This window comes from Panthera onca, chromosome F2 (genome assembly GCF_046562875.1).
Source record: "Panthera onca isolate mPanOnc1 chromosome F2, mPanOnc1 haplotype 2, whole genome shotgun sequence".
NCBI classification, from domain to species: Eukaryota; Metazoa; Chordata; class Mammalia; order Carnivora; family Felidae; genus Panthera; species Panthera onca.
The window spans coordinates 43192079-43216875 of NC_138356.1; the positions used below are offsets into that span (position 1 = coordinate 43192079).

At 41.5% G+C, this 24797-nt stretch overlaps 1 long non-coding RNA gene across 1 annotated transcript in view; it reads left to right on the forward strand.

Moving 5' to 3' along the window:
* LOC132664323 (uncharacterized) overlaps positions 1 to 19031 on the forward strand; it is a 62388-nt gene extending 43357 nt beyond the window's left edge. Inside the window, exons 3-4 of the long non-coding RNA XR_009603591.3 lie at positions 15293 to 15478; positions 16823 to 19031. This is a non-coding gene — a long non-coding RNA (uncharacterized LOC132664323). The remainder of the gene's footprint in view (positions 1 to 15292; positions 15479 to 16822) is intronic.
* The last annotated feature ends 5766 nt before the right edge of the window (positions 19032 to 24797 follow it).

Below are 24797 nucleotides of genomic sequence, written 5' to 3' on the forward strand. Positions count from 1 at the left end.
TCTCAGAAACGCTATGTTGACTGTACTTGAAGTTATTAAATCTTGAATGCATGGAAAAGAAAATGTCATAATGCTACCAGTGGAAAAGGGAAAGCACGCACAAAATCTACTAATGTGAAGACAGCATGTTGGGAAATGAAGCAAAAGGGAATTTTTCATTACTTGGATCTGGGTTTTATGTTATAGAAAAGTATCTGGCTACTACAGTTGGTTTTATGTATACCTCATCTATAACTACCTAAGCACTCCACTGGGCTAAAATTTAATCAAATATCTTGGTTTCTAGTTAGTAGATTTGTGGCAAGCATCAGTGATAAAATAAAAAATAAAACCCACCTGAAGTACTCCCACCTTGGGCGTAATAAATGTTCTCTTCTCAAATTCAGGTTGAAAAGAAGGAATTCTCTGATGGAGACAAGTGGAAATGGATTCTCTCACTTTTTATTTTTCGACTTACTTAGACAACATGTTCATTTTATCAAAGACTCTTGGCATTAAGTTTGAAGTTGCAAAGTATATCATTTTTTTGATATTGGAAAACAGCATCACACCTTTTTTTTTTTTAATGTTTACTTATTTTGAGAGGAGGAGGAAGGGCAGAGAGAGAGGGAGAGAGAGAATCCCAAGTAGGCTCTGCATTGTCAGGGTGGAGCCCGATGTGGGGCTCAAACCCGTGAACTGTGAGATCATGACCTGAGCCAAAGTCGGATGCTCAGCTCACTGAGCCACCCAGGCGTCCCAAACAGCATCACAACTTTTTTATTAACTTTTCCCCATGATCCATAAAAGTCAGCAGAAAATGTTCCCATCATCCTTCCTTCCTACACCCTGCCCCAAATTTACCTTTTTATTCAAACATGTCAAATTTCAAGTAAAGTCTTCTTTCTCAAATTACAAGAAATTTTTAAAAATGAAGTTAAGCCATATGACTTTGGCAGTGAGGGAAAGGTCTACTTTTATACTTTCATTATGACTTCTTTGGGTCATCCAAAAAGCTCTGTATTTTTATTTTTATTTTTTGAAAGTTTATTTTGAAAGAGAGAGAGAGGAGAGCAGGAGGGGCAGAGAGAGCAAGAGGGAGGGAGGGAGGGAGAGAGAGAGAGAGAGAGAGAGAGAGAGAGAGAGAGAGAATCCCAAGCAGGCTCCATATTGCAAGCACAGAGCCTGATGTGGGGCTCAAACTCACCAACCGCAAAATCATGACCTTAGCCGAAACCGAGAGTCAGATCCTTAACTGACTGAGCTACTCAGGTGCCCCAAGCCCTGTATTTTCATACATTTTTTTTTTCTTTCTTTAAGTCCTGTAAGAGTAGGTAGCATGTATTCTTTTAGGAAGGCAGGAAGAGGTCATGTTAAAATGAATCGGTTCCTCAAATGCACATCTGGATCCCTCCACCAGCCCAGCAGAGTGTAGCCGGGACTTTTGCACACTGCAGGGAAGGACCGGGGAATTGAGATTGAGGATGAACCAGGTCTACTGTATTTAGAGCTTTTCAGACAACACCTGAAATCTTGTGTTTGGTTCTGTGGGCCACATTTTAACCCAGCTACTGTTAATCCAGAGAACCTCCAAAGAGACTGAATACCAGCCAAGGTGTGCTTAAAAGAGCTGCTGGTGTTCAGCATGAAGAGAGGTCCCTGTGGGGGCTGGGCAGCTGCCCCCGATGCTTGAAGCTCTCTCAGAGGCAAGATGGACAACATGATGAGGTTTAGTGTCCAACAGCTGAGATCAGAGTGGAAGGGAGATACAGGAAAGCCAATACCAGATCAACATGAAGAAACATTCTGACATGGAGAATTGCCCCAAATGAGTGGATCGCTTCATGACAAGGTAATCCTAGTGATCGCTGGTGTCTGTAAATCTCTTTAAAGTTTGCAGCACACTTCGATAGGTATCATCTCACTTGAGAGGTATTATTCTGGTTTTACTGAAGAGAAAACAGAGATTCTGAGAAATCCAATGACTTTCCCAAAGTCATGTATGTAATCATCCCAGAGTCTTAGAGGAAATGAAGGATGTCTTCCAAACAGAGCAGGTGAGCAGAAGATTTGAGATGGAAGACAGATGTGCCAGCCTGCTCGTCCAGGGCTCACAGCTCACATCCCACTTCCTTTCAGCCTGTTCCTCTTATTAGAAGCTTTCATATTCTGTCTGGGGGGCTCACTGGGTCACCTTTCACTCTTCTTCTCCCAACCTCACACATAGCACTATGACATGGTAGTTGAGATTTATACCAGCCAGCTTGGAATCCCAGTGAGTTTCTTTTCTTTTTATTTCTTTTTTTTTTTTTAAAAGGTTTATTTTTTGAGAAAGAGAGAGAGACAGAGAGAGACAGAGCATGAGCATGAGCAGGGGAAGGGCAGAGAGAGAGGGAGACACAGAATCCAAAGCAGGCTCCAGGCTCTGAGCTGTCAGCACAGAGCCTGATGCGGGGCTTGACCTCACGAACTGTGGGATCATCACATGAGCTGAAGTAGGATGCTCAACCGACTGAGCCACCCAGGTGCCCCACCCAATGAGTTTCTTAACCTGTCCAAGCCTCAGCTTCACCAAGGGTGACAGTAGTAGTTCTTATCTCATAGGCATGTGCATCTCAAACAGAATTAACACCACTGGGTTTCCAGCTTGATTTTACCGCCACCATCACCTAGGCCAGGCTTGTTATTACTCACTGGGAGCTGCAATAGCCTCTTAACTAGTCTTCCCAGATTCATCCATGCCCTGTCTGGTTTATTGTCCATTCTATAGATTTGTGACCTTCCCCAAATGCAGATCTGATCATGTCACTCCCTGGCTTAAAACCCTTTAGTGACTTCCATTAAAATCTTTAACAGAGCCCATAGCACCATGCACAGGCTGGGCCCTGTGCAACCCCTGTGGGGCTCTGACCACACCAGACTTTCACACACATCCAAGCTCTTTTTTCACCTCAGGGCCTAGAATGTTCTACCACCCACTCAGGAAGTCAGGTTGCCCAACCCCATCCTATAAACTGTCAGAGTCTCATTTATATCCCTTCATGGCACTGTACCATTCACAGTTATATATTTATGTGATTATTCACTACAGTCTGACTCTGTAAACTGTAAGTGTCTTGAGGGTTTTGCTCACTGCTGTTTCCCAACATCAAGCACGGGAACTGCCATTTAGTAGGTGCTCAAAGAATGTGTTGAATGAATAAATGGCTTCATAGGGGACACTTTCAGAGCAGATTTTTGTGACACATAGGGTGGAGGGAAGGACTAGATGTATTTCAAGGCCCCCTCCTTCTCTGGGATTAGATGATTCTATGCTTCTTTGCATGTGCTCTCACCCTCCTCCCCAGACATTACAGCACTTAGATGAGGCCAGAGGAGTCTTCCAATAAATCCTTCAGATATTACAAACAAATGACTCATAGAGGTAGAACATGAAACTTGAACTGAATACCATGCAAATTCTTATCTTGACGTTATCTCTACTCCCACACAGAAAGGTAGATGCTTATTAGGTGTGTGCTGATTTGGGACAGGTTAATTAATATCTTAGGGCCTATTTCTTTATTATAAAAATTATCAGAGCTAGTAAAGAATTCAGCTCGATTGCAGGATGTAAGTCCATCATGCAAAAAAAATAAAACAGCATTCCTTTGAAATGTAACTTTAAAAAGATATTATTTGTGACAGCAAAGTGAAATGTAAGGTATAAGGTATCTATGAATAAACATAACAAGAGCTCTATAACATTTTTTGTGGAGAAAATGATAGAGCTTTATCCAAGAACATTAAAGAAGACCTAAATAATCAGAGAAATAGACCATATTCATGAATAAGAATACTTGATTTTCTTCAAATTAACCTATAAACTCGATAAAACTCCAATCAAATTTCTGAGAGAGCTTTTCATGGGCTTTGACAAGCTGGTTCTAGGATTGATGAAAAATCAGTAAGCTAAGAATAACCAAGACAATTCTGAAAGAGAATCAGGTGGTAGAAGTACAGAGGAAATAAGGTACTTTTAATTATCTGTAGCAAATAGGACAATGTAGTTTGGCACCAGGAGAGAAAAACAGACCAATACAAAAGAATAAAGAGCTCAGAAGTAGATCCTTGCATATACAGAAATAATATTTGGGGGGCGCCTGGGTGGCTCGGTCGGTTAAGCGTCTGACTTCGGCTCAGGTCATGATCTCACGGTCCGTGGGTTCGAGCCCCGCGTCGGGCTCTGTGCTGACAGCTCAGAGCCTGGAGCCCGTTTCAGATTCTGTGTCTCCCTCTCTCTGTGACCCTCCCCCGTTCATGCTCTGTCTCTCTCTGTCTCAAAAATAAATAAACGTTAAAAAAAATTTTTTAAAAAGAAATAATATTTGGTGGACTTAAAATTGAAGATCAGAGAGAAAAAAGATGGTCTAACCGATAAGACCATGCTGGAACAGTTGGTTATCTGTGTGGAAAAAAAACTGGAAATAGATCTCCACTTCACTCAGTTCTCTAAAATTAATTTCAGATGGATCAAGACATAAAAGTGAAGAGCAAATCCACAGAAGGAAATTTAGGAGAATATTTTTATGAAGGATTAAAAAATATATACAAAGTTCAACACATAAAAGACTGATAAATTTGAGTGCATCAAAATCTCAAGCATTATTAATGGGTACAGAGATTCAGCTGGGAAAGATTAAAAAGCTCTGGAGGCAGATGGTGGTGATGGTTGCACAACAATGTGAATGTACTTGATGCCACAGAATTGTACTCCTAAAAGTGGTAAAAATGATTATGTTCTGTGTATTTTACCATGGCTTTACAAAACTCTCAAACACTATTTAAACATTAAAAAGCAAGTTAGGAACTGGAAGGAAATATTTTCAAAAGTGTCCACGATATGTAAGGAGCTAGTACGAAAGACAAATAAGTACAAAGAGACAAATGAGGAAATTAAAGAATGGGCAAGGTCAATGAACAGGCAATTCACACAAGAGAAAATCCAAATGGTCAATAAGTATGTAAAATGATGTCATGTTTACTAGTCATCAAGGAACTATGAATTCATGCTTCAATAAGATACCAGTTCACATCCACCATATCAGCAAAAAATTAAAACACCTGACAATATTGTATGTTGGCCTGAATATGAAAAATGCAACTTTCATCACTGTCAGGAGTACCCATTGGTATCAACCACTTTTGAGGTCTCTCTGGCAGTATGAAACTCAAGATGGCCAAACCCTGTAACTCAGGAATTCTATTCCTTGGTAGCCATCCCAGAGAAACTCTTGTACCTCCGCCCAGCACAAAGCAATGACTAGAAGGGCAAACAAACAAAAACATAATAACCTGAATATCCGTCAACAGAAACACAAATAAATAGGCAGTATGGTTATACAATGAAATACACTATAGCAATGAAATAGATAAATTAACCAGAATTTCATATATTAGCATGATATACCTTCTTTAAGTTTAATAATAAAAGCAAGTCTCAGAAGGATGTATACTACATAATCCTATTTAAATGTTTTTATGCAAATGAGAGTGCAAAATTTGTTATATAGGGATTCTTAAAGGTGTAACAAAAATATAAAGACATTGACAGGAATAGTAAACACCAAAACCAATTCAGTAGAAGGAAGTGAGTATAATCTGAGTATGGTACACAGGGAGCTTCAGCCATTTGGGAATATCTAGTTACTTAAAAGGGAAAGTTGGTAAGCTGCTATGCATCATAACAACCTATCTTCTTGCATATCTGAACTATTTCATAATTTTTAAAATGTAATATATTTTGAATGGTTGATCCGGCTTAAAATAACAAGAACAGACACACAGAATTTTATGTGGCTTCTAGGCCTGTTCCCTGCTTGTGTTAAATTGGGTTTCCTCTCCCCTTGCTGGGCTTAGAGGTGTCAGGTGAATTCTGAGACTCTTTGCTGTGCCTCCAGGTCCCCTATCTCCCTGGACATACTCTCAGTGGACCCTAACGAGTACTCAGTCCAAAAAGTTTGAAAGAGGATGTTTTGCTTTTAGCCCTGGGCTCCAGGAACAGGAAACTATGCACTCTTGCAGGGAGCTGGCAAGAGAAGGGGTTGAAAAGAGAAGACGGGGCAAATAGATCTGCACTTGGCTCAAAGGTGGGCATTTGTTGTGGATTAACCTTCACTATTCTGGCCAGAAGGAACACAGGGCTTTAGGTCTTCACATCAGGTATGCAAATAAAAGCAATTTATCTGCTGCACCCCTGAAGGCCCACAGGCAAAAGCTGCATGGCCTTCTATTTCCCCTCTGCACCACAGTACCCACCTGTCTTTCAGCAGCTGCCAAGGGGGAAATGTCATCATAAATCAGCAGGGCATTTTATTTGTCTCTTGATGATAAGCTGTATAATAAGATGTCAACACAAGGTCTGCTTCTGAAATCTCCCGTTCCATTGGCCCTATGCTCCTTCTAAGGAAGAGCGTAGAGATCACAGACACCAGACAAAAACAACCTGGGCCCATGATGCTGGTAGGGCAAGTATGGAGCCTCCAAACTAGCCCCAGAGAGTGCTCCTAGCAGGGAATTTCTTGAGCTTCTGTCAGCTTGAACCCCAGACCAAGCCAACATCGCTTATACATAAATCTCACACACTGCTCTCTGGTTTCCTCACCATCCTGACTTTAATACCTGGAGCAGATCAGATCTACTTCATTTTGGCAAAACACTTTATAATTAAGCAAGCCCAAGGTTTGGAAAAGACGCTCTTAGCTTGGCTGGTTTATCTTTCGGTGCTAAGACTGCAGGAGCCCTCTGTCAGGGGTGGGCTGCCAACCCATAGTGTGGTGTGTGATACATCTCCTCGGCCTGCCTTCTACCCTGAAGGTACTGTGACCTATAAAAAAATAGTATCTCAGTGAAAGTCACCAAAACTTTGTGTTAACATAAACTTTGTGTTAATGTGAGCTTTCTTCTCATGGTTCTGTCTCAGGGCAGCCCTAATGCAAAGGTGAGGATGTAGGAAGGAGTGTGATGGTCAAAGTGGAAGAGAAGAGGAGTGTGAATGGGTGGGGGAAGGAACGGCTGCTCTGCAGGAGGCAGAGAAGACTGTGGGACACAGGGGTCAGGCCCAGGGCTGGAAAGTCACCTGCCCCTGCCACTCGCAGAGTGAGGTGCTCCTGCGACAGGCTCATAATCTGATGCCCCAACCAACCAACCAGCACACACATGCGCACACACACATACACACATACATGTGCGCACCCACATGCACATGCTGAGCATGGGCTCTGGCACCACACTGCCTGGATTCAGATCCTGGCTACGCCGCTTACCAACTTGGCGACTTCAGTCAAGTTTTCAAGCCGTTGAGTGCCTCGGTTTCTTCCTTCTCCCCTAAGCACATTACTAGAAATCTTAGTATCTGTTTCATGCTCATTGCCAGGAGGATGAAATGAGTACTGTGAGTTAAATATTAAGTACTGGCAGAGAACTGAGTCCGACGTCAGTGTTCCGTCTATCCAACTGCGAGGTTTCCCATTCCTCATCCTTTCCCCACTTGGCCTGTCTCAACTTGGCCCCAGTAAAACTCTTGAATAGCCAGGTGCTTTTAGGCCACACTACTCACCTTTCTCCTAGGCAGAGAAAGGTTGAGGCCCAGGGAATCAACCACCCCCACCTCATCATCCCAGGTTTGGAACGGTTGCCACCTGTGTCAGAAGGAGGAGGTTCAAAAGGCCCATGACCTCAGTCATCAAGTGTTTTGGAATCTTCTCAGGATGACTGAATAGGAGTGGATTCATGGCAGCTCTTGGCCATTGCTAGGTAACCTGTTCCCTCTTGTTCCACGAACCCTGCATTTGGGGGAGGCTGGTTAGAGTCTGTCCTATACTCCCTTACAGAAACGAGGATTGTAGAGATGGCAGTGTCCCACACTCTTAATATCTCTGCCCTGCAGCTCTGATCAGGGCCCTTGGCCCATTTCCCCAGAAATACTGTTAATGTTTGTTAAGCGATTAATATGTACTAAACAGTAAACATCTGTATTATCTCTAATCCTACCAACAATCCCATGACAGGGGTGCTAACTAATACGAGTGAGGTTAAAATATGACTTAGGGAATTTAAGTGACATAGCAAGGTCTTATCTCCCCTCATAAGCTTCACATGTAGCATGAAACTGGCTTTAATCTGTTGTCCCTTATTTGTTCTGCTGGCCTCTCAGGCAGGGGTAAGAGAAGGATGAGGGGAAATGTGGCTCTTTTCCTTTTTTCCTATTTGTCTTGGCTTCCTGAAAACCCATAAAATGCTTACCCAGGGCTGAGTATATAGCAAGCTGTTAATGAATGTGAGCTATTATTATTATTATACAATATTTATTGAATGCACTGTATCAGGCCCTGGGAGTGGGCCAAGAACGTAGGACTCAATCCTGTCCTCCAAGCACTGTGAAGACGCTCACGCCAGAGTAAATTGCAAATGCATCCAATAACTGCTAAACCAGAACAGCGGAAGGTCATTCGGGCTGAGGTCATTCGGGACGTTTCCTGGAGGCGGAGGAAGGCTGGGGAAGATTTCAGGGAGAATGGAGATTGTCTACAAACATCATGGAAGGAAAGCAGGCATTTGCCATCAGGGCCTCCATTCTCAGCAAGACGAGGGGCAGAGTGGGGATGGCCTCCCAGGACAGGACACCCCGTGGTGATCAGAGATGTCCCCACATGCCCAAGACTGGCCTATTGCTTTGCCAGGGAGCAGGGCTTTGCCGTCACTGTGCCCAGTTTACAAATGTCATATTTATTGGCTGCATTTCATCATGCAGATGCACCATAGTTTATTTAACCGTTCACTTTTATTAGGCTTTTAGGTTGTTCCTCAGTTTTCCACTATTATAAATAATGCAGCAAGGCAGAGTGGTAATAGATGTGGACTTGACTGTCAAGGAGGCCTTTCTGGGCCACTTACTAGCAGTGTAACCGCAGGCAAGTGACTTAGTCTTTCTAGGCCTCAGCTCCATTATCTATAAAATTAGAATGATAAAGCAAGCTATCTCATTGAGTTGTTACAAGAGTCCAGGGAAACCACATTTAAGTTAAAAAATATTATGTATATACATATGACTGCTTATTATGTGCTTATTAGACGTCAGGCTCTGTCCTAAGTGCATTGTATTTTAACACATATGAGCCTCACGACTGCCTTATTAAGAAGAGTCTGTTACTAATATCCTCGTGTTCAATGTGAGTGAGAATTGCAGGAACTTCTCAGAGGTCACTAGCCAGAATGAGGCTGGTATTGAATGTAGGTAATGGGTCCCAGAACCCACATTCTTCACCACCCCTCTGCTCTCCTGCTCAGTGAGTGCTAGTTGTTGCTTCGTTATTACTATCTTGCTACTGTTGGTGTTGTGACAGGGTCTTTTGGAGGCTAAGGGAGGCTCTAAGTCACTTTCTGTCTTTCAAGCTTCTGGTGGAAATGAGGAAATGCCAAAACAGGGTTTTTAAAAACATAGCGTATTTTAAATGTTTATATTTAACAAATTTACACTAGTTTAGTTTAAAATACAAAAATGCAAACGCTCTCAGGAACAATAGACGTAAGAGATAAGCCACTGGCCGAGTTTTCCCTGTGAAGCTTACGCCTCCCCAACACCCACACCAGGATCTTACCCAGAGAAGTGGCTTTGGAGTCTGGGGCTGGAATGAGAGGGAGTTGGGGCGGGGAAAGAGCATGAAAGCGGCTGGTGGGGTCTTGGCATGAAAAGCAAATGCTGAACATTCACTGTGTAAATATCAACATTTTAAGATCCTGGAAATACTGCCATCCATCTTTCTTTCTTTCTTTCTTTCTTTCTTTCTTTCTTTCTTTCTTTCCCCTTCCTTCCTTCCTTCCTTCCTATTTATTTTGAGAAAGAGAGAGAGTACACGTGACACATGCATGAGCAGGGGAGGGGCAGGGAGAGAGGACAGAGAGAATCCCAAGCAGGTTCCATGCTCAGCACAGGGCCCAACACGGGATTCTATCTCATGAACCATGAGATCATGACCTGAGCAGAAATCAAGAGTCAGATGCTTAACCAACTGAGCCACCCAGGCACCCCCATCCATTTCTTTATAAATGTACAGTTTTGTAGCTTGCTGTTATTTTAGATTCCAAGTAGAACTTTAAATTTTTGAACATGTGCCATCCTATTTGAACTTGGATATGCGTGCTAAAATCACTACCACCTTTCCCCTCCCTCTTTCCAAATAAAAATATAGAATACAATTCAAGTATTTATTAGACAAACCCTATGTGTAAAGTGCTGTGCTTGAGGAAAGACATCAAAAACAGCCATTTGCTGAGCACATCATACATACTCTGCACCAGCATAAGCTTGGTGCTTCCCACACATTATGATTATTTAAACCTTATAACCACCCCGTGAGATCAGTGTATTCTTATCATCACCATTATACTGATGAGAAAATTGAGGCTCAAAGTGCAGGTCTATCAGATTCTAGGTCTGTTGGTCTACTGTTTAGACACTGCTCCTGTTGAAAGGCCCAAGTTGAAGTGATAGGTCAGACTGTCCCTTTATCTTTAAGTTTTGTCATCTGTCAAACATGAAAACTGGACAAGATTATTTCTAAGGTCCCTTTAAGATTCTAATTTGCTCTCCTTCAGAAGGGTAGACATTTCATATAAACTGGAACTTTGTCTTTCAGATTGTGTTTTCCAATGGACTTCTACTTTTCTGCTTTTTTTTTTTTGAAGCTTATAACCCATATAGAGAAAAATGTATACATCTTGATGAATGAACAGAATGAACACCCACATGTAACCAGCACCCAGAACAGATTACAGGCTTCTATTTTAGTTTCAGGGATAAAGTGCCACTAACTAATTTCATTTAACTAATATTCATTGAATATCTACACCATGCCAAAATATGATGTAGTGTCAAGAGAATGAGAAGGCATACCACATATTGGGAGGAAATACCTGCAAAAGGCATATCTGATAAAGGATCTGTACTCAGAATATATGAAGAACTCTTAAAAGCCAACAAGAAGGGGCACCTGCGTGGCTCAGTTGGCTAAGCATCTGACTCTTGATTTTGGCTCAGGTCATGATCTCGTGGTTCATGAGATCAGGCCCCACGCTGGACTCTGTGCTGAGCTTCAAACCTACTTGGGATCCTCTCTCTCCTTCTCTCTGTCCCTCCCCTGCTTGCACTCTCTCAAAATAAATAAATAAACATTAAAAAAATTTTTAAGTGAACAATAAGAAAACAAACAACCCTAGTTAAAAATATGTCAAAGACCTTAACAGACATCTTACCAGAGAATATATACAGATTGCAAATGGGCACATGAAAAGATACTCTGCATCATATGTCATCAGGGAAATGCAAATTAAAACAGTGAGATACCATGACGAACCTGTTAGGATAGCCAAAATCCAGAACACTGACACCACCAAAGGCTGGTGAGGATGTGGAGTGACAGAATTCTCATTCATTGCTGGTAGGAATACAAAATCCTACAGTCACCATGAAAGCTAGTGTGGCTGTTTCTTACAAAACTAAGCATACCCTTACCATATAACCCAGCAATCATGTTCCTTAGTATTCACCCAAAGGAGTTGAAAACTTTATGCCAACACCAAAACCTGCACTGCGGTTTGTGGCAGCAATTTATTCCTAATTGTCCAAACTTGGACGCACCAAGATGTCCTTCAGTAGGTAAGTGGATAAGTACACTGCCACATCCAGACAAAGGAACATTAATCAGCACTAAAAATAAATAAGCTTTAAATCCATGAACAGACCTTGAGGAACCTTAAATGTGTATCACTACGAAAGAAGCCAATCTGAAAAGGCTATGTGTGGTATGATTCCAACTATATGACATTCTGTAGAAGGCAAAACTAGAGATAATAAAAGATCAGTGGTTGTCAGGGGTTAGGGGTAAGTTGGGGATGAATAGGGGGAACACAGAGGTTCTTTAAGGCAGTGAAACGATACTATAATGATGGGTCACATCATTATACATTTGTCAGAACCCTTAGAATATACATCACCAAAAGCAAACCTGAATATAAACCAAGGGCTTTGGGTGATTGTGATGTGTTGATGGGTCTTAACAAATGTACCACTCTGGTGGGGGATGTTGAAAATGAGGGAGGATTGGGGGCAGAGTGTATGTGAAATTCTATACTTTTGGCTCAGTTTTGCTATGAACCTGAAACTGTGTTCAAAAATAGTTTATTTTTTAAAATGATGCAGAGTGAAAACTGACATTAGGAAACCCTAGTTCTAGGCTTGCCACTTTTAGACCTGGGACAAATTTCTCAATCCTTTCTGGAAAATGCAAAAATAAGTCTTTATAAGATCACATGCACCTTTTAGCTCTAGATCCTGTCTAGGTCCTTATATATAAGGATCTAGGTCCTTATATTAAGGACCTTAGATCATTCCACAAAGCATTTTGCCCTTGCCTAACTGAATCCTCTTTATGTTTAATTTTCTCCTGTGACTCGATATATCAAGGACAATTCATGAGATTATATATGTCTAAAGTCTTTCCACAACTGTTAATAGTACAAAAGAGTGCAGACTACAAACAAAATTGTGAAGAAAGCAAACACGGCTTTATTCCCTTTTTTCTTTCTCTTCCCTTAACACCACTTCTGTCTCCAGGGATCCTAGCACCTCTGGATTCTTCCTCTGCCTTCATAAAGACCTGCTGTCAGGAAGGAGCTCCGTCATTCTCTATCACATACTTGCTTCACCCAGTTGGGGAGGATTCAATATGGCTCCTCTAGATGTGCTCCAAGGTGCTTGAACCAGCTCTGTAATGGTACTAGAGATGCAGACGTCTGTTCCCATGCCCCACTCCCTAACCAGACTCAAGCTCCTTAACAAAGAGAACCACATCTTCCTCTGAGCACAGGCTCAATTTACAATTTTGAAGAAAGTCACTTCACGTTGACGTGTCCATTGCTGGTAAAGCCTGCTTTGTTAGCTTACTGTGAAGTACATGTGATCCTTATTATTTACGGATTCTGTGTTTTCAAATTTTCCTACACACTGACATGTATTTGTAACCTCACCAGCACTTTTGCGTTCATTCACGGATATGTGCAGAGGCGACCTAAAGGTTGAGTCACTGAAACACATCTTCTCAGCTGGGGCCAAGCACGCCAATCGTGTCTATTTGTTTTCATTATGTTTCAGCTTATTTCAGTAGTGGAAACAAGTATCTGTTTTGTGCGTGTGGTTCTTTTAGTGGCATTTTTTTTTTTTTTTTGCATTTTTGCGCCCTTTTTGGTGATTTTGCTGTTTAAAAGGATTCAAGTACAGCACAGAAGGGCTGTCTAGTGCTCATCAGCACAAGAAGGCTGTGATATGTGTGATGGAGAAAATATGTGTGTTAGATAAGCTTCATTCAGGCATGAGCTCAGGTGCTGTTGGTGAAGTTCACTGTTAACAAATCAACAACATATACTCAGTGAGGTGGCCTTAAACAGAACACATATAAAATAAGGTTATGTACTGATCAGTTGATAAAAATGTGACCAGAGGCTTGCAGGAACCTAACTGGACATTTCCCCTAGGAGTCAGGGTTCAGTATTTTCTAATTCAGTATTCTGATTTTAAAGAACAAAATACTATCAATAAGGAAAATCAACTGCATGTGCATTTTTACAAGGAGAAAAGGCCTGAATCTCTTATAGGAATCCAATGACCATCACAAAAAAGTGGGTTTATTTGGTGGACAAAGAAGGTAGAGAGAGTGGCCAGTCCCAGGGACCCTGAATTCATGTTCCTCCCCTGAGTGCACACAGTTTAAAACATTCTGCTCACTTGTCCCTGAAACCTTTTCCAGAAAAATTAGAAGAGCAACCAGGTGTCTTACTACTTTCCAGGATATGATTTTACTGTGAAAAACCTAAACTTCATGTTAAAGTAAAAACCAATTGTTTTCAACACTTAACTCTATTAGAACAGTAATAAGTAATTGGCTTTTTAAACAACTTATTATGAGGAAGACAAAGTAACTCTTACTTAACCCTCAGATGTGCAATACTCTAAATTCAGATTCTTTATTAAAGACCAAAATACCAATTAAGTATTAAAATATGAATTGTACTGAAGCACCAAAGAACTCATCAGATGATTAATATTGAGCAAAACAACTCTTTACTGTTCAATAAATTTAAAGAAAAAGGCATCAAAATTTGCTACTTGTAACTTGAATCTTAGGTTCATTAATTTCGCATGCTTTTTTCCTCAAAATGACATAAAAGATGAGGGCAGTAACCTTAAAAACAAACAGAAAAAATAAAAATTATAAACAGCTGTTGCAATAATTCAACCAAATAGTTAAGATAAGTGGCATATTAGTTTCCATGGCCACTATAACAAATTACCACAACTTGGTGACTTAAAACAATAGAAACAAATTCTCTCAAAGTTCTGGAGACCAGAAGTCCAAAATCAGGGGCGCTTGGGTGGCTCAGGGAATTAAAGCATCTGACTCTTGGTTTCAGCTCAGTTTGTGATTTCACAGTTCATGGGATTGAGATCTAAGTGGGGCTTTGCAGCTTCGTGCTAACAGCACCGAGTCTGCTTGGGATTCTCTCTCCCTCTCTCCCTGCCCCTCCCCTGCTCACACACACTCTCTCTCAAAATAAATAAATAAACTTCAAAAACAAAAACAAAATCAGTCTCACTTGGCTGAAATCAAGGTGTCATCAGGGCCATGCTCTCTCCAAAGGTTCCAAAAGAGAAACTATTCTGTATCTCTTCCAACGTCTGGTGGCTTATGGCAGTCCTTGGCTTGTCACCTCATCACTCTGGGGTCTCATTGGTTTCTCTTCCATGTGTGCCAAATCTCCTTCCTCCTTTTATCAGGATACACGTGACTGCATTTATGGTCTGCGTGGATAATCCAGGATGATCTCCCTATCTCAACTTCCTTAACTGAATGACATCTTCAGAGTCCTTTTTTGCCATTTAAGGTGACCTTCACAAGTCCCAAAGATTAGGACATGGATATCTTTGGTGGGATGTATTAGTCAGCCTACCTAAACTTAATATTAACTGTGTCTATGCACGAGTGACCTAACATAATGAAAAACTTAAGGGAAGTGCCTCTAAGAACAGCTGCTTTTGACCTGAGCCCCCCATACTTCACGGTCAGTTATGATTCTTTTATAGGAATGATGACGATGAGAGGGGGAACATTACTAAGCATATGTCATGTACCTGTTCCTGTTCTAAGTTCCCATACATTGCCTCACAGAATCCTCAAAACTACTGTAGGAGGTAGAGTCATCATATTTCCTTATTCTACAGATGCGGAGGTGGAGGGCACTAAATCCATGTGAAGAGAGAGAGCCAGGATTCAGAACTAAGGGTGTCCATCCCCTGACCCTGCCTCTTTCACTGGGAGTATACCCTGGCTCCCTGGAAAAGAGTGTCTCACAGGCAGAAACAAGTGCCATCGCTGCAGCCGTATAAAGAAGCCTCTCCTACAAACTGGTATGTGAAGTCCAGCTTCATGAGTTCCATATTACCATAAAATAAGATACTGCAGTAAGAAAATAAAAATCTCCTTTTAAGTTGCTCATGATGGGGTCTCCTGGGTGGCTCAGTCGGTTGAGCATACGACTTCGGCTCAGGTCATGATCTCGCGGTTTGTGGGTTCTAGCCCTGCGTCAGGCTCTGTGCTGACAGCTCAGAGCCTGGAGCCTGCTTTGGATTCTGTGTCTCCCTCTCTCTGTGCCCTTCCCCCGCTCGCATTCTGTCTCTCCCTCTCTCTGTCTCTCAATAATAAATAAATGTTAAAAAAAAATTTAAGTTGCTCATGATGGCATAGCTGTTCAGGAGATCATTTCAAGTTGACATGAACATTCAGGCAAATCTCACCTTTCTGAAGGTGAATGAAGTCCATCTAACATACCAACTCCCTTCAATTTGGGATCCTAGGAATTTCTGTGAATAGCTATTGATGGCCATTGGCGCTGAGCCCGTGGGGATTACTGATGTTCACAGAATAGCGGGTTGCAGAAGCTGCAGATTATTTTATATTTTGTTTTAACAGTGTAGGGGCAGGAGGGACTCAGTAAATGCCTGTAATCAAGATGCCCAGTGATATAAGCCAGACTTACTGCTCAAATGGAGTAAATGGCCTATAAAATGATTTTTCTTCTGAGCCAAATGTTGCACTCACTATCCTGGGACACACTGCCTCCAAACCTGGGCTCACACTGCTCTTCTCATCTCGATTCCTACCTCCCTCTAGCCCTCCATCATCACATATTGAGTACCTAAGGTATGCAGTACATTGGGCTTGGTGCTGCCCATACCAAGGCAATAGGGTAGGATTTCTCCCAATGGTGGACCCTGGAGTTAAGTAACAGAAAAAGAACAGTAGCCAGTTTATCCCAACCCTCTTACATTGGTGAGAGTTAGTCATTGATTTATTCATTCATTCAACAAATATTTATTGGGCATCTCTGCATTCCATGCCCTTAAGGAAGTAAAAAATAAAAAATAAAAAATAAAATAAAAAGATAAAAAAGGCATATAACCCAGACTGAGAGAGAGGGTAGTGAATGCTTCGAGGAGGAATTATAGACTTTGCGTCATCTGAAAGGTGAGGAATTATCTAGACCCAGTTAGAGGAGGGTTTCCAGGCAGTAGAGTAGTTGGGTAAGGCTGGGTCTGGGGGAGCCAGGGAAGGAGTGGTGAAAGATAAGGGTGGGGAGTTAGGGGCAGAACTGGGAGGGGCTCGAAGGCCATGTAGAGAATTCCAGACTTTATCCCAAGGAGGAATGTCTTACGAATTGAATATTATGATCTGCGTATGTCCCATTCTTTCAGCTACCACGTGGTCCAAGATTGCTGCCAGAACTCATCTATCATGCCCACATTACAGGTAGCAAAACAGCAGAATGGAGAAAAGAAGGTTGAAGGCTGAGTCAGAAAAATCCTTACATCTTCCATACAACATTGTTGTTTATATCTCATTGGCCAAAGCACATGGCTACACTTATTGACAAGGAAGAGAGGGAAATATATATTCTAGCTGAGTACCTTGCTACCCTTATCCAAATATCTGGAATGGATATTTGGCAAATGATCAGATGTCTCTGTCACAGCCATCAATCAAATGAGACAAGGTCAGGATATCCTAATCCTCCAGGATGGGTGTCAAGGAACACCGTGGACATTGATGTGCCACCCAGGTCCCCTTTGATGAAGGACTTGCCTCAGCTGTATGGAGTGTTATCAGCAGAGAGCCTTCATCTGTCAGCACCTCCAGAAGAGCCTCTTCACCCAACGAACCCAGACAGCCTATACTCAGTGACTGTTGATGCAGGACTATAAAGGCATGCCCATCTTGATCCAGCTGATGACAACCAACGTGGGAGTTTGGCAACTCAGGACTAGCTTCAATTTTTCCCATGGAGTTGGCCAAGGCTCTTGTTAGACCACATTGTAGCCCGGACTTTCCCTCTGCCCACTCCGGCTTTCTTCTCTTCCCTTCCACAATTGGATGTCATGGCCACTCTGTAATAAACATCCTGTATGCCAAACTCTTATCTCAGAGTCTGCTTTGCAGACAACCCAGCCTGTGGCAAGGAGGGAAGATATATCTACCTGGAGCCAGGTGTCAGAAACTGTATCTACTGAGAATAGAATGGGCTGAAAAGATGGAGAAATGCCCCTGTATGCACCTTTCCTTTATTGCATCTTCTGCCTGCTTCTCATGGCTGCCAGTATGCACGTTATATAGCATCCTCTATATCCCTTCCACTGTGTAACTATCCATTTAGGTTTGGATAACTAGATTCTCAAAGTTGCTCAAGTTTGAAGTGTTTGAATAAGAGCAAATATTGGACGAAAGCTGGGTCTTCCCAGACCCAAAGTGCAGGAGTGTCCTCATGGCAGAACTTCTGCCATGGCTAACTATGGTTAGAGCCCTTTTTTGTTTCTTTCTTGGTTCTTGGGTAGGCCCCAGATAGGTGAGATGTGACTTCAAATGCAGTAAGTTAAGGGAAGGAAAAAAAAAACAACAACAACTATGCGGTGGCATTTCTTATGCTAACTCGAGCCAATTTTCCTTGCCCTTTTTGGTACTTGTGGAATTTAGTTTAAAAGCAGCCTCTCTTCACAGCCTCCCTTCACAGAATGCCCTTCCTCTGGCATTCTATCCGCATGTTTCTGAGAGCTTGTCCACATAAAGGTTCACTCAGGATGGACAGAGATCACCTGGGCTCCTTGCTGTGTGTGAGAGGTGCTCATGACATAGGGAAGGAAATGGCCAAGAGATGCCAGAACTTCACCAGCCAGTTCTCGGGCTTTACCCCACCATGGTAATGCCTCCTAGCCAGTGTGCACGAGCGATCTGCCAACATTAGACTGCACCAAAAACTTAGTAGTTAGAAATGTTTTTGTTTTCATTTCCATGACTCGGAGTAACCATTATTCATATAGTACCTATGAATGTACCCAGTTCTGAGAAAAAAAGAGAGAGAGAAATTTATGGCAAGAAAAGGGAACTTTGCCATCCATTTTTAGGGGAGTTTAACTTCTAGGTTAGTAAGCTGCAGATGTTAGCGACACGAGTCTGCATGCTGTGTGATTTTTGAAGCTTCCCTATTCACAGATCTTTCTGGCTTTTCCCGTTTGTCTCTGTCAACAATTGACACTGCAGTCTTTTTTCATCTGGGGCTTAAAAAATTGAATTTGTGATAGCACCTTCAGTCACAAAAGCACTTTTCAGGGCTGGGGGTTGAGCAGTCCATACCAATTTTTTCTCAGTTTACGTTTGTGAAAAGTGCAAGGAAAAGATCATTTCCATTTGAAAAACATTAACTGAACTCACAGAAATGTGTAAATACATTTATATAAAGACTTTTACCCGGGCTCCTGGGTGGCTCAGTCAGTTAAGCGTCCGACTTCAGCTCAGGTCATGATGACATGGTTCATGGGTTTGAGCCCGCATTGGGCTCTATGCTAACAGCTGCTTCGGATTCTGTATCTCCCTGTCTCTCTGCCTCTCCCCCACTTGCGCTCTGTCTCTGTCTCTCTCAAAAATAAACATTAAAAAAAAAGACTTTTATTCATCTTTGAATCTTCCAGGGCCTGCCACCTGGAGTATGGTAGACCCTAAATGTTTGTTGAACGAATACGTGAATGAGCGAAGTGAGGAAGTGAATGGTTGTTGAGCAAATAAGTGAACATGAGCTCAAGAAGCTTCCTTGGGGAAGGATGTAAGAGGTACACAAAAGGAATAATACAGAAAAGATCAAGTGCTTTCGTGAGAAGGAACAATCACATCAAGTGAAGTCAGTGATGCCCAGTCCTGGCTGCCATGGTACAGTTCCCACAAGGGCTTGAAAGATCTCAGAGCCCAACCTGTTAAATCAGTCTTGGAGGATGGACCCAAGCGTTGGTAATTATTAAAGTTCTTCAGGAGATTCCAATTTCAGCCCTTCGAGACCCACTGGGACAGAAAGGTCAGGAAGGAATTCATAGAGGAAGTAGTTTTTGTGAATACCCTTTTAAGGATGGATTGAGTTTTGACTCGTAAAAATGAGCAGGAATTGGGGAAGATGTCCTGACTTCTCGCCCTCCCAGCCACAATTCCAGCTGGTCTATTTTACCTAACCCAGACAGATGTTAGCAACTGGTAAGGGGGCCCCTGGCAGCTAAGTGGCTTTCTCCCCTCTGGACCATATGAGATCGTGGCCACCAGTGTCTCAGGGACTCAGGTAAGCTAGCCCTCAGGGACTGTCCACCCTAGGGGAATGTCTGTATCCACTCGTGTAGCCCAACTCAAGCACTGCAACGGGAGGTTGATGCCACTCTATCCCTGAGGTTGAGAACTCACGAAAAGATGGGAAACATAAAAAGCCTCCTTCCTGTAGTGCCTTCACAGGGATCTAACAAACTACTCTTGGCTCCACTGCCAGCCCTCGGGACAGAGACCATGGGGCTTTCTAGTGCTCTTGGAAATGATACTACAGAGGGTTCTTAGCAGCTATACCTGAGCCCCAAGGAACAAAGGAAAATAATACGTCAGAGAAGGACAACAGCTAGAGAGAGAGAGAGAGAGAGAGAGAGAGAGATGATAAAGCAATTAGAACACAAAACATAAAGGCTCAAAAAAATTACCACCACTGGAGGAGATAGTCTATAAATAAATAAGAGAAGCTGATGAGATTTAAGAAAAGTCTTGGAGTGCCTGGGTAGCTCAGTCAGTTAAGTGTCCGACTCCTGATTTCAGCTCAGGTCATGTTCTCCTGGTGTGTGGGACTGACCCCTGAGTCCGGCTGACAGTGTGGAGCTTGTTTGGGATCCTCTCTCTCCCTCTCTCTCTGCCCCTCCCCTGTTCTCACATGCTCTCTTTCTCTCTCTCTCAAAATAAATAAACTTAAAAAAAAAAAAGTCTTCAAAAGACAGCCTGGAATTTATTTTTTATAAAGTTATTTTTTTTTTTTTTTAGTGTTTATTTAGTTTTGAGACAGAGAGAGACAGAGCATGAATGGGGGAGGGCCAGAGAGAGGGAGACACATAATCTGAAACAGGCTCCAGGCTCTGAGCTGTCAGCACAGAGCCCGACTCGGGGCTCAAACTCACGGACCGCGAGATTATCACCTGAGCCACAGTTGGCCGCTTAACCGACTGAGCCACCCAGGCGCCCTGGAGACAGCCTAGAATTTAAACAATATGATTTCCAAATTACAGCAATTGGATTAGGTAATATGAGTAGGATAGTCAGTGGTGAGACTCTATCGGGTTCACAGGTAAAAAGAACAAGGAAGGAGAATCAGGTTGGCACTTCACTCAGCTGAATGGGAAGCTAGGTGCATAACATTTATGGACCTTTGAGAGCAAAGGACTGCAGCCTAAAATTCTTATTTGAAGAATTAAAAAATTCAACAAAATTGATAACCCCCTCTCAAGTCTGATTAAAGAGAGAACAAAAAAGAAACAACAGAGGGAATGAAAAAGAGCCATCATCACAGATACAGAAGAGATTAAAATAATGATAATAGTTGATTATATAGCTAATTCTATGACAATAAATGTGAAGATCTAGAGGAAATTACCAAAATCAATCCAAGAAGTGAAAACATGAATGACTAATTATAGTGAGAGAGAGGAGAAAGATATTAAAGTTTTCTACCATTAAAAAGGGTATCAGGACAGATGGTTCCACAGCTCAGTTTTCTAATCTTCAAAGAACAGATAATTTCGATGTTAATTAACTTACTATAAACCATGGGGAAAAAAATGAAAGCTTCTCAATTTATTTTATGAAGCAGGCATAATTTTAATACTGAAATCTGATTAGGATAATACATAAAAGGAAACTGTAGGCCAATCTTACTTACAGCTATAGATGCCCAAATTCTAAATAAAATATTAACAAATAAAATGTAGTGACGTGGCCAAAGAATAATACACTGTAACTAAGTAGAATTTAGTCTAGAATTACAAAGCACAACATCAAGAAATCCAGCAACATAAATATCTCCATCAATAAATTAAAGGTGAAAAAGCTTATCATGCTATCAATAGTTCCTGAAAAGGTATTTGATAAAATTCAGCTGCCATGCCTATTTAAGCTTTATGGAAAATAAGAATAAAATGACAGTTGTTAGATATAATAAAGTTTCTATCAAAAACCAATAGCTAATATCATTCTAATTGGAAAAATACCAAAAGCATTTCAACTAAAATCAAGAACCAGACAAGAATGCTCACTATTGCCATTTTAATTAAATATTTTCCTAGAGATTTAGAGAGTCAGACAAATATAATAAGGTAAGAAAATGAAGTGATTCGTATAAATTTTGAAAAAAGAAAGTATTGGAATATTTCTTTTTGCTCATGGTTCTCTCTTTTTTTCCAGATTTACACCTGCTATTACTATTTAACTTTGCCTTGGATATGTTTAGTAAATACAGGAAGAACATAAAGTTAAGTAATTGATATGAATATTTGACAATATTTTCTTGACATGAAAATGTCATGACATTTCATGACATGTCATGAATGACATGATTGCATTATTAGAAAGCCTAGGACACTGTAGTTTAAAAAACAAAAAACAAAACAACAACAACAAAAAACCCTCAAATTAATGAGGAATATGGTAACACAGCAAGACCTACAACAATGCACACAAAAATTAGTCACTTCTCCATACTATGGTATGTTCATCAAAAACTAGAAATGAGAAAAAAACTCAATTAATTTTAGTGTCAAAATCTTTAAAATATTGAAGGAAGAATATAAAAGAAAGGTAGAGAAATATGTGAAAAAAAAAAGAAATAAAATGTGAATAAATGTTAACACCATTTGTTCAGGAGAGTTAATATCACAAAAAATTTATTCTCCCCCAAAATATAAACATAATGCAATCTCAATCATAATCCCAGAAGGTTTTGGATTGTAAATAGATTTTATTTTGAAGTATAGTATAGATACAGAAAAGCACTCAAATCATAAATGTGCCCTTGTAACTAACATCTCCATAAAGAAATACAGTACAACCAGTACCCCAGAACTCCGTCATCATGCCTCCTTCTGGTCCATACCTCCCACTCAGGGGACCTATTGTCTTGACTCTTAATACCATTGACTTATTTTGCTTTCAGCAGTTTTGTTTCTTTTTTTTTTTTTTTTTTTTTTTTTTTTATTTATTTTTGGGACAGAGAGAGACAGAGCATGAACGGGGGAGGGGCAGAGAGAGAGGGAGACACAGAATCGGAAACAGGCTCCAGGCTCCGAGCCATCAGCCCAGAGCCTGACGCGGGGCTCGAACTCACGGACCGCGAGATCGTGACCTGGCTGAAGTCGGACGCTTAACCGACTGCGCCATCCAGGCGCCCCTGCAGTTTTGTTTCTTAATTGGATAAATGCACTTAAAATCTACATGGAGGCACAAATGTCCAGAAAAGAAAAATAGGAAAAAGTGTAATGCTTTGGGAGGATTAACATTTTCAGATATCAGAACACTCCAAAAAACCATTGCCATCAAATCAAATCATTGTGTATTAGTACAGGAAGAGAAGAAGGAGAGGAACAGGATAGGGGATTGAAAAAAATCAATCCCAGGACAGGAGAGCATTTACATGACAAAGCTGATCATTTAGGTCATCAGGGAAAATGATACTAGTTCAACTTACTATTCTCCAAAAGAACAAACTGAATCCCATCTTATGCCATAGATAAAAACATTTTTAGATACATTAAGGACTTGTTACATTTATATAAAATAAGATAGTAAATAGTTTAGAAGAAAAATCTAGGTTAATACATGGATCGGAGATGGGATGGGAAACTCCGAACCTCTGAAAGAAAAGACACATTTGACTGATTTAAATTGGAAATGCTTGGCAAAATATGATAGCCAAGTGATGATAGGTTTTGGGGGTGGGGGGAGAGTTATACAGATGACAGAGAAATGACAAATAACAATAAGATAAGAAGAGCTTACTTCGCTTACGTTTCTTGAAAAACTAATGGATCCAATTCACAATCCATGTCAACACATCTTAAACTACCCTTGTTCACTGTTTAACTTTGGAGAAATGAGAATGTTTAGAAAGAGAGAGACATGGTGGTTGCACAAGGCAGTGAATGTAACTAAATGCCACTGAATTGTTGCCTTTAAGTTGTCAATTTTAGCTTATGTGAATTTCACCTCAGCAAATTATTTAGAAAAAAATACCCTCTGTCTCCCAGCCTGAAACTTTTGTATCTATCTCACTCTCAACTCTACCAAAAATGTTCCTCCCTGTGCAGGCCATAAACCCCTTCTGAGGTTCCCTCTCTCTTCTTCCCATGTTTCTGGTCCTGTGTCTCTGTACCCCCTCTCCCTAATCCAGATCTCAGAATCCTGGGTCACAGTCTGGCAAACACAGAATTCTGTTAGGGAAGCTCGGGGTGAGGGGAGGGACACATTTTCCCTTAACAGGTGGTTGGGAATGGATGAGGGAAGGCTGGGATTACTCATGAGTAAATTCTGTCCCCTTCACATATGTGAGTCTAAGGTAATCTGGGGACAGGCCGCCTTCAGCAGTCTGCCTTCCCCCCACACCCTGAGCCCCTGCCCCCTTCTGTCACCACAGTTGTTCTCAGCCCTGGAAAGTCAATGCCTTGTGGCTGGGAGCCCCAGTCTAGGTTACTTTGGATGGGGGCAGTGTACCTCCAGCCCCGTCTGCCTTTGGCAGCCTCAGTCTTACAGAACAGGTGGTTTTGTTTATTTTTTTGCCATTTGATACACAAAATTGTACCCTTTACTGAAACAGCCCCAGAGCTCAAGCACAAGTACAGGCACAGTGAGATGGCATTTAATTAAGATACAGAAAATATAAGCAGTAGACATGAAGGAGCAGCAAATTGCCGCAAAATAAACATTCCAGCAGCCACTGCCATTTGGCTGCTCAGTGACAGAGAGGACAGGGAGACAGAAGTGTCCCTGGCTGATCTGCTCATCCTGCTCACCTACAGCAGCGTGGGAAGGCAGGAACCGGACCTGTCTGCAGGGTCTGGGGCCCCAAGGCTCCAAAATGGATAACTCCACAGCTGCCTCTCCTCCTCTACCCTTAATGGGGGTGCATTTCCCTGGGCTCTTCACATAGGTCAGCTGTGTTTTAGGGAATCACTCTACTTACAGTATTACCAATATCATAGAAAATTTTGGAAAGCCATTATGGCACAGTAAAAAGAACTTTCCACTACCTGTCCCCTCCCCCCCCTTTTTTTAAAAGTCAAATTAACTTGGCTTCAAAGCCTGGCTCTGTCATCAATTGTGTTCAATGTGCACAAATCACAT